The sequence below is a fragment of the Triturus cristatus genome, chromosome 8 (genome assembly GCF_964204655.1).
Source record: "Triturus cristatus chromosome 8, aTriCri1.1, whole genome shotgun sequence".
Classification (NCBI taxonomy): domain Eukaryota; kingdom Metazoa; phylum Chordata; class Amphibia; order Caudata; family Salamandridae; genus Triturus; species Triturus cristatus.
This window is the reverse complement of record NC_140591.1, coordinates 657,232,204-657,246,654: the sequence shown is the minus strand read 5'-3', so window position 1 is coordinate 657,246,654 and position 14,451 is coordinate 657,232,204.

Genomic DNA, 14,451 nt, shown 5'->3' with positions numbered 1-14,451 from the left:
TGGGTTTCCAGCGATAATCTCACGTTAGGCAGTTAGCGTGAGGATTTTTATCGCTGAGGAGATAAGCGTTGCTAATAGCACGCTATCTCAACGATAAAAATCCACGTTACCCGGCGATAATTATCCTCACGCTAAGAGCGCTGAGCGATAATTATCGCCGGTCGTTGCTGATATGCCCCTTAATAGTTTAAATAAATTTGTTGCTTAACTAAACGTGGTTCAAGGTTTTGTCAGAAACATAATGTTGTTGTTTGTATCAGCTGGCTCAATCATTCCTTGGCAAGTTATGTAAGAAAATTAAGTGAAGTTTGGAGCTGAGTCGAGGAGACATAATATTAATCTGTCAGCCTAAAGGTACCAGGGGCCATATTATCAAGGAAGGCGATAACATTATCGCCGCATTAGCGGCAGGAGACTGCCGCTAAAGCAGCGATAATGGACTTGATAATATGCCCTTGTGAATTCCCATAGAAGCCCAGGTTCACACCAGAACCTGGACTTCTATGGGAATTCTCTGCGGCATATTATCAAGCCCATCATCGCCGCTTTAGCGGCAGTTTCCTGCCGCTAAAGCGGTGATAATGTTATCGCCTTCCTCGATAATATGGCCCTAAATTGGTTGTATGCAAGAAGTTCTATTCATCTTCTACAGCTGATTGGCTGGAGTCTGAAGTATTGCTGTGGCATGCACTCGCTATGTGTGGTTATACATATGCTGCAATGTCCTTTCTAATGGATTTTATTGGATGCTTTCCTTTATTTTCTTTTTGCCTGAAGTCAAGAGCACATTGATTCCCTACAGTATGGCGTATCTGCTCTGTGTTGGATGGATGTGCTGTGTCTTGTCTAAAGTATTGTGCAGAATTTTCGGTTGAAACTGACTGATATTGGGACACGATGATCTCCATTTAGGAGAGAGAAGAGAGAGGAAGGTAAAGACATATGTGATGTGCAGTGACGAGCAATAGGAGAGGATGCAATAAAATAATGTTTACTGTGTTGATACATAGGCTGAGGAGCTCTGTGGGGAGGGACATTCAGCATACCCCTTTTATTTACTATATATGTCAAGGAACCAAATTGGTGTTATACTGTGCTTCATGTGAAGCAGTGGCTTTCGGTGCTCGGCACTGGCACTTAATTGTCAACGCTGGGACTTCTGACAGTCTGCCTCATGGTGGTGCTGATTTAGAAAGTAGCACAACATCAGTTGTTTACTAATTCAATACACATTAAAAATGACTGATACCTGCTGGCCTAGATAATTCTTATAGCGTTGGGGGCTGGAATAGTCTGGATCAGGCGGGCAACTAGAGCCAAATTTCGGGGGGGGGGGCTGAAAAAGATTTCGGGGGGGGGGCTAAGTCTTCCAGCCATAGGCAGAGTGGCTGTAAGAAGGGGTGAAAACACAACAAAAGCCTCATTAACGAGTAAATGGTCTTTTAAAGACCAGTGAAATACTCGGGTGCGGCTGCAATTAGACGGACGCCAGCCCGCGAGGCTGTCTCAGCCTGGCTGACACACATGACGGGGGTGGGCCTGAAGCCCGGTGAGCCCAATGGGTGTTGCACGCCTGGTCTGGATTGTCACACTTGTCGGAGTGTGATTGTTAGCAGTTGTGTTGGTGCAGTCATTGGCAGTACTTGCAGGGGCAATAGGCGGTGCATGCCACAGTAACCTCCTGAAGTGAGCCCTTGTTTTTACAAATTATCTACTGGTGTTATGAAACTCTTCCTGCAGAGCAACACTAGATGTTTCAGCTTGATGATGTTAGGTCGCAGTGTCAAGTGTGTTGTGTTCTGGAATGATTTCCTATCTGTTGCCATATCTTCTACTTTGTTTCACAGCTCGGATACTGCCTTGCCATGGCAGCATCAACAGGCCTGATTTATTCAAAAGACCTGTCTTGAACTGTTTGTCTTAGCCTTTCAATTTATATTTTCTTCCCCATCTGAAAATGAAAGGTGTTTCAAAAGTAGCAATTTTTCTATGCTCGTTTCACCTCTCAGCTTCGTTAGCTCATAATTTAAATCCTTTCAGCATTAGATTTGAATTGTTTTTTCACTCTTGATTGAGCTCATCTCGCCTACCATATTGGGAACTAGAACAGTAGTATGGAGACGTACCATTAGTGCTCACTATCTGAAATTTGATTTTTCAACAAACACATTTAATTTCCAATGTCAGTAATTTTTACATATTCAAAGCGTATTGTTCGTGATAACAATGCCTATGCTGAACACAAACTTGAATGCTAAAGTGATTGAAAATTCCTGTTTAATTGTTGCAAAGTGCACCGTTCAATCGAAGTTCCCAAAGTAATTTGAATATTTTGTATTTCCTAGCATCTCTTCATGATCATTTTATTTGCTCATACCAGTTCTGTAATTTTTACGCTATTAGTCCTTTTAAACCAAAACTATTGAAGGGCTCTTGGGACTGGATTCTGTCATCAGCATCCATTACTGTCCTTAGAATGTTATGGTTAGAATAAACCGGAAATTGCAGCTGTTTACCTGCCTGGTCAGTTGTGTTTACATGCACTTCATTGAAACGTACTTGGTGGTCCTGTGGTACTTCCCCTTAGTGGCAGCAAAAGGGGCCAGATGGTGTCCATAACTGACCGAGACACTGGCAGAGGCATTGGGGTTTGAGTGCATTTTGGCACTTTTGGGGATTTCAGCCACCTGGAGCACTGTGTATGCTGCGAAGCAGGGAGCGGTGTGGTTTTTAACCAAATAAGCCCGGGGCAGTGGGGGAGGTCGTACAGGTCTCTCCCGTTTTTTATTTGTAAATTAGCTCCGGGAAGGTGGGGGTCCCTGGGGCAATATTCAGCCCCCGGAGGGGGGCCTAAGAGACCCCCTCCATCATTAAAAAATGGCCTTGGGACCTGGCCCACCCGGGGCCAGATATTGAACGAAGCTCAGGAGCCAGTGCTTCAATTGTTTTCTACATTTTCAGTTTGATCCATGGATCCTGCCAAACATTTTCAAAAAATGCTCCCAGTGGGACCATACCAAGAGGCCTAGGGAGTCAGGGTGTTTCTACCAAGACCCCTTTTGGGTTTTTTTTAAACTGTTTTATTGGACTCAGCTTCAAGCTGAGTCCCAAGATGGCTGCCAACACTTCCTGGTTGAAGTGTTGGCAGCCAATCAAATTTCAGTTGCATTTCAGTAAGATTTTGGGCTACCGGATATCTATATTTGTTAAACTTAAATATCTCTGAAACCAATGAAAGGCAATAGTTGTGTTAAAAAAATCAAAAATCCCCATCAACTTAACATAGGGAAAACACATTTTGGAACGGCACCTTTTATCTCATCCACCGCTTGATGGATCACACCGAAACACATTGCACAAGAGTTCTTGAATTCCCCAAAATGAGCCCAGATACTCCTGGATGCTACACATAGATTTTATACTGAACCATCTCCTCCCCACCATGTACTGCTAATTACCCAACATATTACTTTACTCATGACACCTTCTGTGATATCATGGATAATATCACTGCAACATTTGCAATTAAATTATTGATGAGAATCGTGTGCATGGCAGGGGGGCGAGTTATAGTTACCTTAGGGAATGAGTTATAGTTATATGAGATAGCCATAACTGGTGAAATTATGTGGGGTTTTTTAACTTTAAAATGTTACGTTGTCACTGCACCAAAAAATGAAAGAAACTGCTTCCTTCAGCGGGATATGATGTAAGTTGTAAACTTTATTATATACCCAAAAGGTAATGCTTTTCAGCAATTCTCCTTTTTTCATAAAAGGAAATGACCAACATCCTGAGGTCACTTTCTTATATCTATATCAACATAGACAAAAGACATGATATTGTACTATTAAAAACAAAAGTGTGCAGGAAAAATACACACAATAGCACTTATCAATTATGTAGCTGAGCCATCACTACTTATATTAGTTACAAACCACACTCTTTCTTATTCATAGAAAATGACATTTTCTATGTGTTATTGTTTAATAACAATCATTATCTATTTACAAAATGATAAATATCCAGTCATCTCTTTTATCTAACATAAATATAAATGCATCAGTTAACCTTCAATGAAGATATTAATCCAAATCATACATTCAAGGTATAAAGCTACAGGTCCATGTGGTGTTAATATTCCAAAGCGTCAAATTGTTGTTGCATCAATCCCAAGTGGGCAAATAAATAAAGTGATTTAGCATACCTACAAAGATGTGCTTCTCATGCCCAGTGCCTGCAATAACCACTGGCACCTAAAATTAAAAAAGGAGTAAATTAATTGTGGAATTTGCACACATGATTCAAATCAAGAGGTTACAATACATACTGTACCCCTAATGCTGTGAAATCATGAAAGCAGTAGACCTATATCTCATTTACTTAAGATGAATGGCCATTTTCTCATTATTATTTAAACCATTATTGCCACATGTACCGAGGCATATAATATATTTGGGCTCAACTTGACATAGTAATAGCCCTCTGTTGCTGTATTAATGTCAAAGTATGTCTATTGCAGTCATCTCCATTTATTGCTTGAAAATGTCTCACAACAAGGTAAGAGTGGCTGTTTTTAGATATCACTCTTGGGTGTTCCAAAATGTGCTCTTTAACAGCGAAAACTGTAACACCCACATATCATTTGCTACAAGGACATTCCAATATATTAACTCTATATGATGTTGTCCTTCTGTTTATTCTTTCCAATTCTTTAGTATCTGGAATTTTGCAAGTAAATGACTGAGATTCGGACAAGCTTTACATTTAGAACATCTACAAATGTCTCTCATCTCATGTAGAAGTTAAATATTTTAATCATAAAGTATAAAGCTTCTTAGTAATGAGGCCCTCAATGCCTTTGTTTTCCTAAGCTTTACAGATGTTGAATGCCCTATCAGGTGTGTTAACTTAGTATCAGCACTCAATAAACCCCAATTTCTCTAAAGAATCTTCGTAATCTGAGAGTTTGTGTGCTGTAAGTAGTAATAAAACATGTGATCCCTTCGGTAGTGAATACTTCCTCCCGATTGCCCTTACCAGTCTTTTGTTGGCCTCAACCCACACATACATGCTCCAGATAACCTCTTTCCTGGACTGGGCCAGAAAAATAATTTGCTTTTGTAGAGTCAATATCATTGCTGAATGTCCTACGGGTTCTAACCAGGTCCCCATAGAGAATGTTTCATTTAAGCTAAGAAGCATGAAAACTGCGAACGTGGAGTAGGCTATTTCCACCTGTGAGCTTATGGTACAAGCCAGTTTCCAAATTATTGTTACATCCAGATATGTCACATGATGTTTGTCAAATGTAGCTTGAATTTTCCAATTCATTACATTATTATTTAGATGCATCTCAGACTCCTTGGTTGTACTTAATTTACTGATCCAAATCACATAAACATCTTCAATGTACCTAAGAAATAACGTTATTATAAGTACAGTTAGACATCTTATCAGACCAGACTACCATCCATCAGCCAATGAACAAGTTCACATAGCTGCGGGCAAAGCGAGTACTCATCTTAGTTGCTTTTTATCTATTGGTACATGGATTCCTGAAATATAACAATGTTATTCAGTAAGCAAAATTTAAAGATTTTCAATGGCATAATATTATGTTCCAAAGCAAAACCAAAGGGGATGATGGACGGAGTGTTGAACATTGCAAGCACTCACCCCCAGTCAACTGATCTGGGTTTAATCCATCATCATTCTTTAGCTCACTCCGCCACCCTAGTTCAGACACGGCCATATGCAAATCAGTCTGACCCTGTGCCTCATGGGAACAGTCCAGCCCGAACTGCCAAGCCATGTCTTCCCTGGACTGGAAATAAGCATCCTGGGACCGGTTTCGGGTTCATAACCCTCATCAGCCAGGCTTTCTTTAATCCAATGACAAAGTGAGCAAGGGACACACGTCTGGGCATACCCTGCCAACTTATGGCGAACAAAGCAAAACCAAAGGGGATGATGGACAGTGTTGAACATTGCAAGCACTCACCCCCAGTCAACTGATCTGGCTTTAATCCTCATCATTCTTTAGCTCACTTCGCCACCCCAGTTCAGACACGGCCATCTGCAAATCACTCTAACCCTGTGCCTCATGGGAACAGTCCAGCCCGAACTGCCATACCATGTCTTCCCTGGACCGGAAACAAGCCTCCTGGGACCGGTTTCGGGTTCATAACCCTCATCAGCCAGGCTATCTTGAATCCAGTGGCAAAGTGAGCAAGGGACACACGTCTGGGCATACACCTGCCAACTTAGGGCGAACAAAGCAAAACCAAAGGGGCTGATGGACAGTGTTGAACATTGCAAGCACTCACACCCAGTCAACTGATCTGGGTTTAATCCATCATCATTCTTTAGCTCACTCCGCCACCCTAGTTCAGACACGGCCATATGCAAATCAGTCTGACCCTGTGCCTCATGGGAACAGTCCAGCCCGAACTGCCAAGCCATGTCTTCCCTGGACTGGAAATAAGCATCCTGGGACCGGTTTCGGGTTCATAACCCTCATCAGCCAGGCTTTCTTTAATCCAATGACAAAGTGAGCAAGGGACACACGTCTGGGCATACCCTGCCAACTTATGGCGAACAAAGCAAAACCAAAGGGGATGATGGACAGTGTTGAACATTGCAAGCACTCACCCCCAGTCAACTGATCTGGCTTTAATCCTCATCATTCTTTAGCTCACTTCGCCACCCCAGTTCAGACACGGCCATCTGCAAATCACTCTAACCCTGTGCCTCATGGGAACAGTCCAGCCCGAACTGCCATACCATGTCTTCCCTGGACCGGAAACAAGCCTCCTGGGACCGGTTTCGGGTTCATAACCCTCATCAGCCAGGCTATCTTGAATCCAGTGGCAAAGTGAGCCAGGGACCCACATCTGGGCATACCCTACCGACCTAGGGCGAACAAAGCGAAACCAAAGGGGATTATGGACGGAGTGTTGAGCATCGCAAGCACTCACACTCAGTCAACTGATCTGGGTTTAATCCATCACCATTCTTTAGCTCACTCCGCCACCCTAGTTCAGACACGGCCATAAGCAAATCAGTCTGACCCTGTGCCTCATGGGAACAGTCCAGCCCGAACTGCCAAGCCATGTCTTCCCTCGACCATAAACAAGCATCCTGGGACCGGTTTTGGGTTCATAACCCTCATCAGCTAGGCTATCTTGAATCCAGTGGCAAAGTGAGCAAGGGACACATATCTGGGCATACCCTGCCAACTTAGGGCGACCAAAGCAAAACCAAAGAGGATGATGGACGGAGTGTTGAACATCGCAAGCACTCACACCCAGTCAACTGATCTGGGTTTAATCCATCATCATTCTTTAGCTCACTCCGCCACCCTAGTTCAGACACGGCCATCTGCAAATCAGTCTGACCCTGTGCCTCGTGGGAACAGTCCAACCCGAACTGCCAAGCCATGTCTTCCCTGGACCGGAAACAAGCATCCTGGGACCGGTTTCGGGTTCAGAACCCTCATCAGCCAGGCTATCTTGAATCCAGTGGCAAAGTGAGCAAGGGACCCACGTCTGGGCATACCCTGCCAACCTAGGGCGAACAAAGCAAAACCAAAGGGGATGATGGACGGAGTGTTGAACATTGCAAGCACTCACCCCCTGTCAACTGATCTGGGTTTAATCCATCATCATTCTTTAGCTCACTCCACCACCCCAGTTCAGACAAGGCCATACGCAAATCAGTCTAACCCTGTGCCTCATCGGAACCCAAAACCGGTCCCAGGATGCTTGTTTCCGGTCCAGGGAAGACATGGCTTGGCAGTTCAGGCTGGACTGTCTTCACAGCCTTTTTTAAATTGGAAGCAACTTCTCAGGAATTAGAGAATTGCATCTTCTGATTGAGAAGTTTTTACCTGCTAATGTGACATCATATCTGGTCAGTCGACTGTTCGTCAAATGCTGAGTTTGTGTATGATTCAACAGAATCACAACAGAATGAGTAAGAAATACAATTAACATATGCTTCATCACAATTGAATTGCAAACAGCTACATCCGATTACAAGCAACCAGGAAGACTTACAACTACTGGATCCAGCACACCTGCTAGATCATCCATGTTTTTGTGTTAAAATAACAAGGACACATCTGCTTCTCTCATGACAGAAAAGATCATATTCTAAATTATAGTCAGGCATTTCCAGAGCGTGTGCACTACACAAACTTCTAATACCTGGAAGGCCTGGAAGCATTCTTCTTCAATTGGTACTGGATCTTGAATGTCACTATGGGTCAACCTAAAGGTTCTGTAATCAGGGAAAAATGTGTAATCCACTGATGACAGTAGCCAACAGTTCCCAAAAACATCCTCACTTCCCTCTGGGTGGTAGGAGGATTAATTTTCAGAATTGCTCAAACACGTACCATTGAGAATTTCCCTGTTTCTTTTTCAATGTAATGTACAAAAAAATGACTTGCTGTTTACACTACTGCATTTGTGTAGAGGAAACGTTGTGACCACTGTCAGAAAAATGATTCAACAGACCAATTGTGTCAAGTTTACAGTCTTCTTTCATCTTGGATGCGACCAGTAGATCATCAATGCACTGCGCCAAGACTGAATTACAATCTCAACCTCAGATTTTCTAGATCTTTCTTCAAGATGTGGCTAAGAATTGAAGGACTTTCAGTATGCCTTTGTGGGATCCTAAACCAAATTGGAACTTTATTTTGAAATTGAAATGAAAATAAAAGCTGGCTATGTTTATGGAGAGGAAGGGAGAGAACACTTGGCATAAGTTAATTACTGTATACCATTCTGCATCTGATGGAATTTGGAACAGGTTTGCTGCTGGGTTCAGTACCACCAGACAGCATGGAATCACTATTTTCTTTATTTTTCTTAAACACTGCACAATTCTCCATTTGTCAATTGTTTTCTCATATCCCATCATGGAAGAGTTGCAAGGACTACAAAGCACTTCCTGAGAATTTCCTGTGCAATCATTTTTCGAATTACAGGTTTCATTCCTTCTTCTGCTTATCTTGAACATTTATATTGCTTAGTTCTTGGGAAAATAGCATTGGATTCTACACTGTTCTTTACAGGTTTGGCACAATTTAGTTTTCCAGAGAAATCCCATACTACGTCTTGATAGCATGTCTTAGATCCAGAGGTAAATCATGTTTAGTAACGACAGGGAACAGTTGAACGCCTGAATCATGTTATTTCATTTAAAACACTGAATCTTCATCTTGAATTGGAATACCACCTGGGGTGCAATAAATCATTCAGTTCATCTTGCACAGCAAGTCTCTGCCCAACACAGTTACAGAATTTGAATCGCACAGAATGAACTGATGATTACTTTTCATTGGCCCTATTTTAACAGGGACATCCGCCATGACCTGAATAACAATCTGTTTATTTCTGATTGCTACAACTTGGATTTCTATTTCTGGGAGGGGTTGGTTTTGGCACTTCCACAGAACTAGCTATAGACTGGCTAGCTTTCATATATATTAGGAAATAAACAGGATGGCCATTGATTTCACCGTCAATGTATGGGCCACTTTAGTCTAACTCCAGGCCAGATCCAAGTAGGCAACCTTCTCCCTCAATCAGGCACCTTAATTGGGAATTATTTCCTGGAGAAAACTGAGGGAAATCATTACTCACCAAAAAGCGAGAATAGTAAAGTAGCGACCGTCTAGTAATCTTGTATTGAAAGAAATAGAGGCTGTGGTAAGCCTCTCTGGAAACGGCGCGTGTGTCGTATTCCAGCGTCGTGTACCCAAAGTATGTCGCTACTTTACTATTCTCACTTTTTCAACATAATAGTGGGAGACTTGCATACTGGTGTCTCAAATGTTCTCGATGTCACCAAGAATAAAATACTAATATTTTGAAAAATTCCAGTCTTCTTTAATCTACAATTCCCCATACTTAAAGCCTTGAAGAAGTTAACTTGTAACGAAACACGTGTTGGCTGTTTTTCCATCACTGCTAACATAGAGGTTGTATGACCTTGACCTTCGTGGACTTTTAAAGAATATATATTGGTGTCTTGGATTACACCCTGATTATTGGCTGTGTATATCTGTATGAATCGTCTTCACTTGATATTAAATGATATTGTGCAATAGACTAACTGTATGGATTGGTTTCCTGTGAGTAATCACACCATTTGCTCAACTATAATTACGTCATATTACACGACAACTGTGAGATATTTTAAGAGTGCCGAGGTACAGTGTTTTTTTAAGCTTTGCACGGGAGCTCTTAGGAACTTCTGTGGGGTGACATCTGTGGTAGTGGGGTGTCTTTATTCAGTTACCTCGAGGGGCACCAATACTATTAGCACCTATTGAGTAATCAAAACCATTTACTGTTCATGATTGATGTGCAATGCTGTTAACTCATCACTACCTTCTTTCTTGTGTTGAACTTTGTATTCATTGGTTCTCAGTGCAAGGACATCTGTTAGCGATTAGTGGAAACTGCACTCACTGCTCCATGTGAATGACACATTAGCCTGCATTCACAATTAGCATGTGTGAGGATTTCTGTTTTCTGTTAGATGAACTGCTGGCATTGTTTTCCATGTAATGTTAATTATAGAATCTATTAATTTTTGTAATGTCATTATTTTTATGTAATGTTTTTTTCTGTCTGGTTTCACATAAGAGGACACTTTACACCGCTTGACAATATTAATCAGCATACATTGTGATGTAACAGGAAAAAAATCACATTACTTTCATATCACACATTTAACATTCATCAGAAACAAGCTTTCATGCTGCTACATGTGGCATACACACAAGCTCTATTTAATGGTTTGTCGAGACCGTTCTGTGCCTGTGCATCGTCTTTTGCCAAGAGTAGACCCAATAGGACAAAAAGGAAAGAAATCCTTATAATTTCTACTAAGTTTTGTAAGACAGAAAACCTGACAAAAATTAAAAAATGCTTTCAGTTTAACCTCAACATTTTGTGAGAACTAGGATGAGACATATATTCACACACCATGTAAAAGAGAGGTATCTTGGCAACCATGGGCAAATTAATTGGCTTTTCCAATGACTGTTTCCATCATGTGAGTACGTTTTTTTATGCAACAACATTTTGCATTTGGGTGTAGGACAAACACACGAACAAATGTGATTTTGGGAAACTTCAGTAGATTTTACATGCATCACCCTGTGATTTTGTCAAAAACAACAAGTGAAATATCGCCCCAAGGTAACTGAAGTAGTTACAAACCAGCTGCTAAAATAGGTCATTAAGTTAAGCATTATCTTCTGAGATGGGTGTGCATCCGGAAGAGCTCAGATCCTAGCAGGCCTAGCTCATCCTTCCACACTTCTATGGTAAGAAACAAGATGAGTATCATTACACAGAGTGTTGGTAAGCTGTTATATGAGTGCCAAAAAACGCAACCTTTTGCAATAAAGCAGAATTGAACGACAGAGGGGTACATTTAAACTGTTGAAAACTAAGAATTTCATGACACTTAGCGATAGAGATGACTGATGAGGCCAAACTGTTTGACTATGACACCTGCAGTAGTTGTCATTGCCATCAGTACATCTACTCTGGCTGAGCATATGAATGAATGAATGAATAAAGCATTTCTATGGTGCACGTCTGCTCAGAGGAGTGTCCCGGTGCTTTTCAGCATGCCACAGGTGAATAGACAGGAGATCGTTGCCCATACTGCCCCCTAAAGTCTGACTAAAAATGTTTTCTGCTCCTTTTTAGATTTGGCTTCTACTGGGATCCATATATGGTAATCCAGCAGTTTATTCTACAGATTAGTTGCTTTAACAGTGAAGGCAGGACCTCCCCTCCACTGTTTCTGAAAACAAGGAGTCACAAAAAGACCCACAGAGATAGGGCACAAGAGCCTCCCAGGGCAGTAAGCCTCGGTCCCCTATTGTGGAGGGCTTGGTGCATTAGGGTCAGTGCTTTATACCTAATATGCTGAAGAACTTGCAGTCACTGAAGTTGCCCCAAAAAGATGACACCAAAGTGTATTTTGGAATTGTGTATAATAAGTGGACTGCCATATTCTGCATGACCTGTAAACGCTGGATCAGGTATTACGGGAGACCAAGGTAGAGGACATTAGAGTAGTCCAACCTAGATAAAATCAGTGATCTGACAACTGTATTTTTGGCCTCATGAGGACCCAAGTGAAGACATTTCCTCAACATGCGAAACATCCCAAAAGAGTATTTCACCACTAAGTAGGGGGATGTACAGTGGGTGAGCACTGTCACATAGATGTGTTACTAGTATGAACATAAAGCCAGAGACTGCTGTTTCTCATTCCATGAAGGCCACTGCAAACAATTCTCTGCGCAGAGTTCTGGTTACTGGAAACATATTCAGCCTGCATTTCATAATTGAAGTGGAAACATTAATTTCCTTCAAAAATATTTATTCTGTTTGCCATTACTTGAATGAATTCGAAGTGAACACTCGTACACTAACGTTTTTTACTCAGACAAATTTTTGAATATTTGAATACACATTGTGAGAAAGTGGAGTATTATTTAGGGTGGTTGTTAGAGCCAGTAAAAGTTTCATTAATTTAAACCTGAGCTCAACCCTGGTACCTATGGCATGGAGCAGACAGGCTTAACTTAAGTAAATGTTGAAAGCATTTAGAAGTATAAAAACTGTTAAAAAGTTAAAAACACAACACAATAAAAATTCCACTTCAATTCATAAAGCAATAGAGAATATTGTAATAAATAAAAAGAAACAAAAACTGCAAACATCTACTAAGGGGAACCAGAGGAAGTAATTTCTAAAGTTTAAATGAAAATAGTGCCAAAAAGCACAACACACCAACCACAGACCACTGGACATGCCGGAGCTGGCCAAGGGTACATTTTCAGGGTGGCCACAATGGAGTGCAGTCGTAAGCAAGGACCTTGTTCGTTCAGGTGGAGAAGTTACTTCCGATGTTGACAGCCTTCAGGGGAAGCAGGCCATGGGCTGGTATCGAGGAGGGGCTCAGTTTCTATGGAGTCCGGTGTGAAGACGGAGCCTTGGCAAACCCAATGGTTTAGGCAGGAAAAGCTCTACTAGTAGAAGTTCAGGTTTTCAGGCCTCAGAGGTCTCCTGCATAGATTGGTTCCTTGCGACTGTGGTGCTGATGAAGCTGTAGTGTGGAACTTACAAGAGCGTGGCATTGACAGATTCCGGCATCGAGAGAAGAACATAACAGGAGATGCAGAGAAGTTAGGCCCACCAGCGATGCACCTTCAGAAGATCAGGTTGGTCATTGTCCTCCCAAGTGTTCTCCAGGTGAAAAGTTTGCAGAAAGCTTCTAAGTCCCAAGTTTTTTGTCTTAGGCAGAAGTACACTCTGACACCAGAGAAGGGTTCCAGAACATCAGGAACAATATTTTGGGGTCAGGGCTCACTCCAATAGCAGCTACCAGCAAGGCCGACGGCACGTCCAGTGGAAACTGATCAGGTGGGCTCTACCACGAACGTGGCCTTCTTGTATTAACAGGAGGTCAGCCAAAGGCCCCTTGGACTTCACTTCTTTGTTTTGGGCAGAAGTGAGAGCAGGTCCAGCCCTTAGGGTTCTCCTCACAGGTCTCAACAGCTGATGCAGTCCTTCTTCTGTCTTTTATGGGTCCAGTATTGTTCTAAGGGGAATAAACTGGGGTGCCATATTTATGCCTGGCACTAGCCTGTTTGTGGGGTGACTTCTTGCCCCCTCCCTTACCAATTTGGAAACAGTTCCCAAGGATGACCATAACCACCTTTGCAGCAGTTTCTGTGTGCCCTTCAGCAAACAATCCCACAGTGCCACTCTCTGCCTAAATCCAACATGGCAGAACCTCTACTCCCTTGTGCAGATCTTCTGTACACAACTTAGAAGTGTGGCCAGGGAAATGAGCAACACCTTGTCTGTGGTCACTCAAAACTAGTTCTCGGGGCACCTCCTCTTCCACTGTGATTGGTGCCGGGCTGACAAGAGGGCTAAAAGAGGGATCAGGCCCACATGTGAGCTAGATCTGTCTATGACTGGGGAGGTCTCTTTGAAGGTAATTAAGGTCTTGGGCACTGGCAGATGGTCATCCTGTCTACCTCCCCACATCCAAGGCCTTTGTCTCAACTCTTCAAGAAACTTTGCACGTCATCAAAGAGCTATTCCACTCCTGGGTGACAGTTGGAAGCTCATGCTAATGGCCTTCTACAGGCTCTAGGCAGGTAAAATGGGACTTTTTAAAAGTACATTTTGTAAAATATTTAGAACAAATGCGACTTTGTCAAAGAATTGGGTGGGCTTTTTAATAAATATTTTAAAACTTTTTATCTGGTTCATAAGTGAAGACAGTAATAATATATTTTATTGACTTCCAATGGTGTGCTAAGGAACAGCTGAAACCTGCTACAGTGAGAACAGTTTTTGGGGCTTGTTATGGTAATAAAATGTTTTATATTAA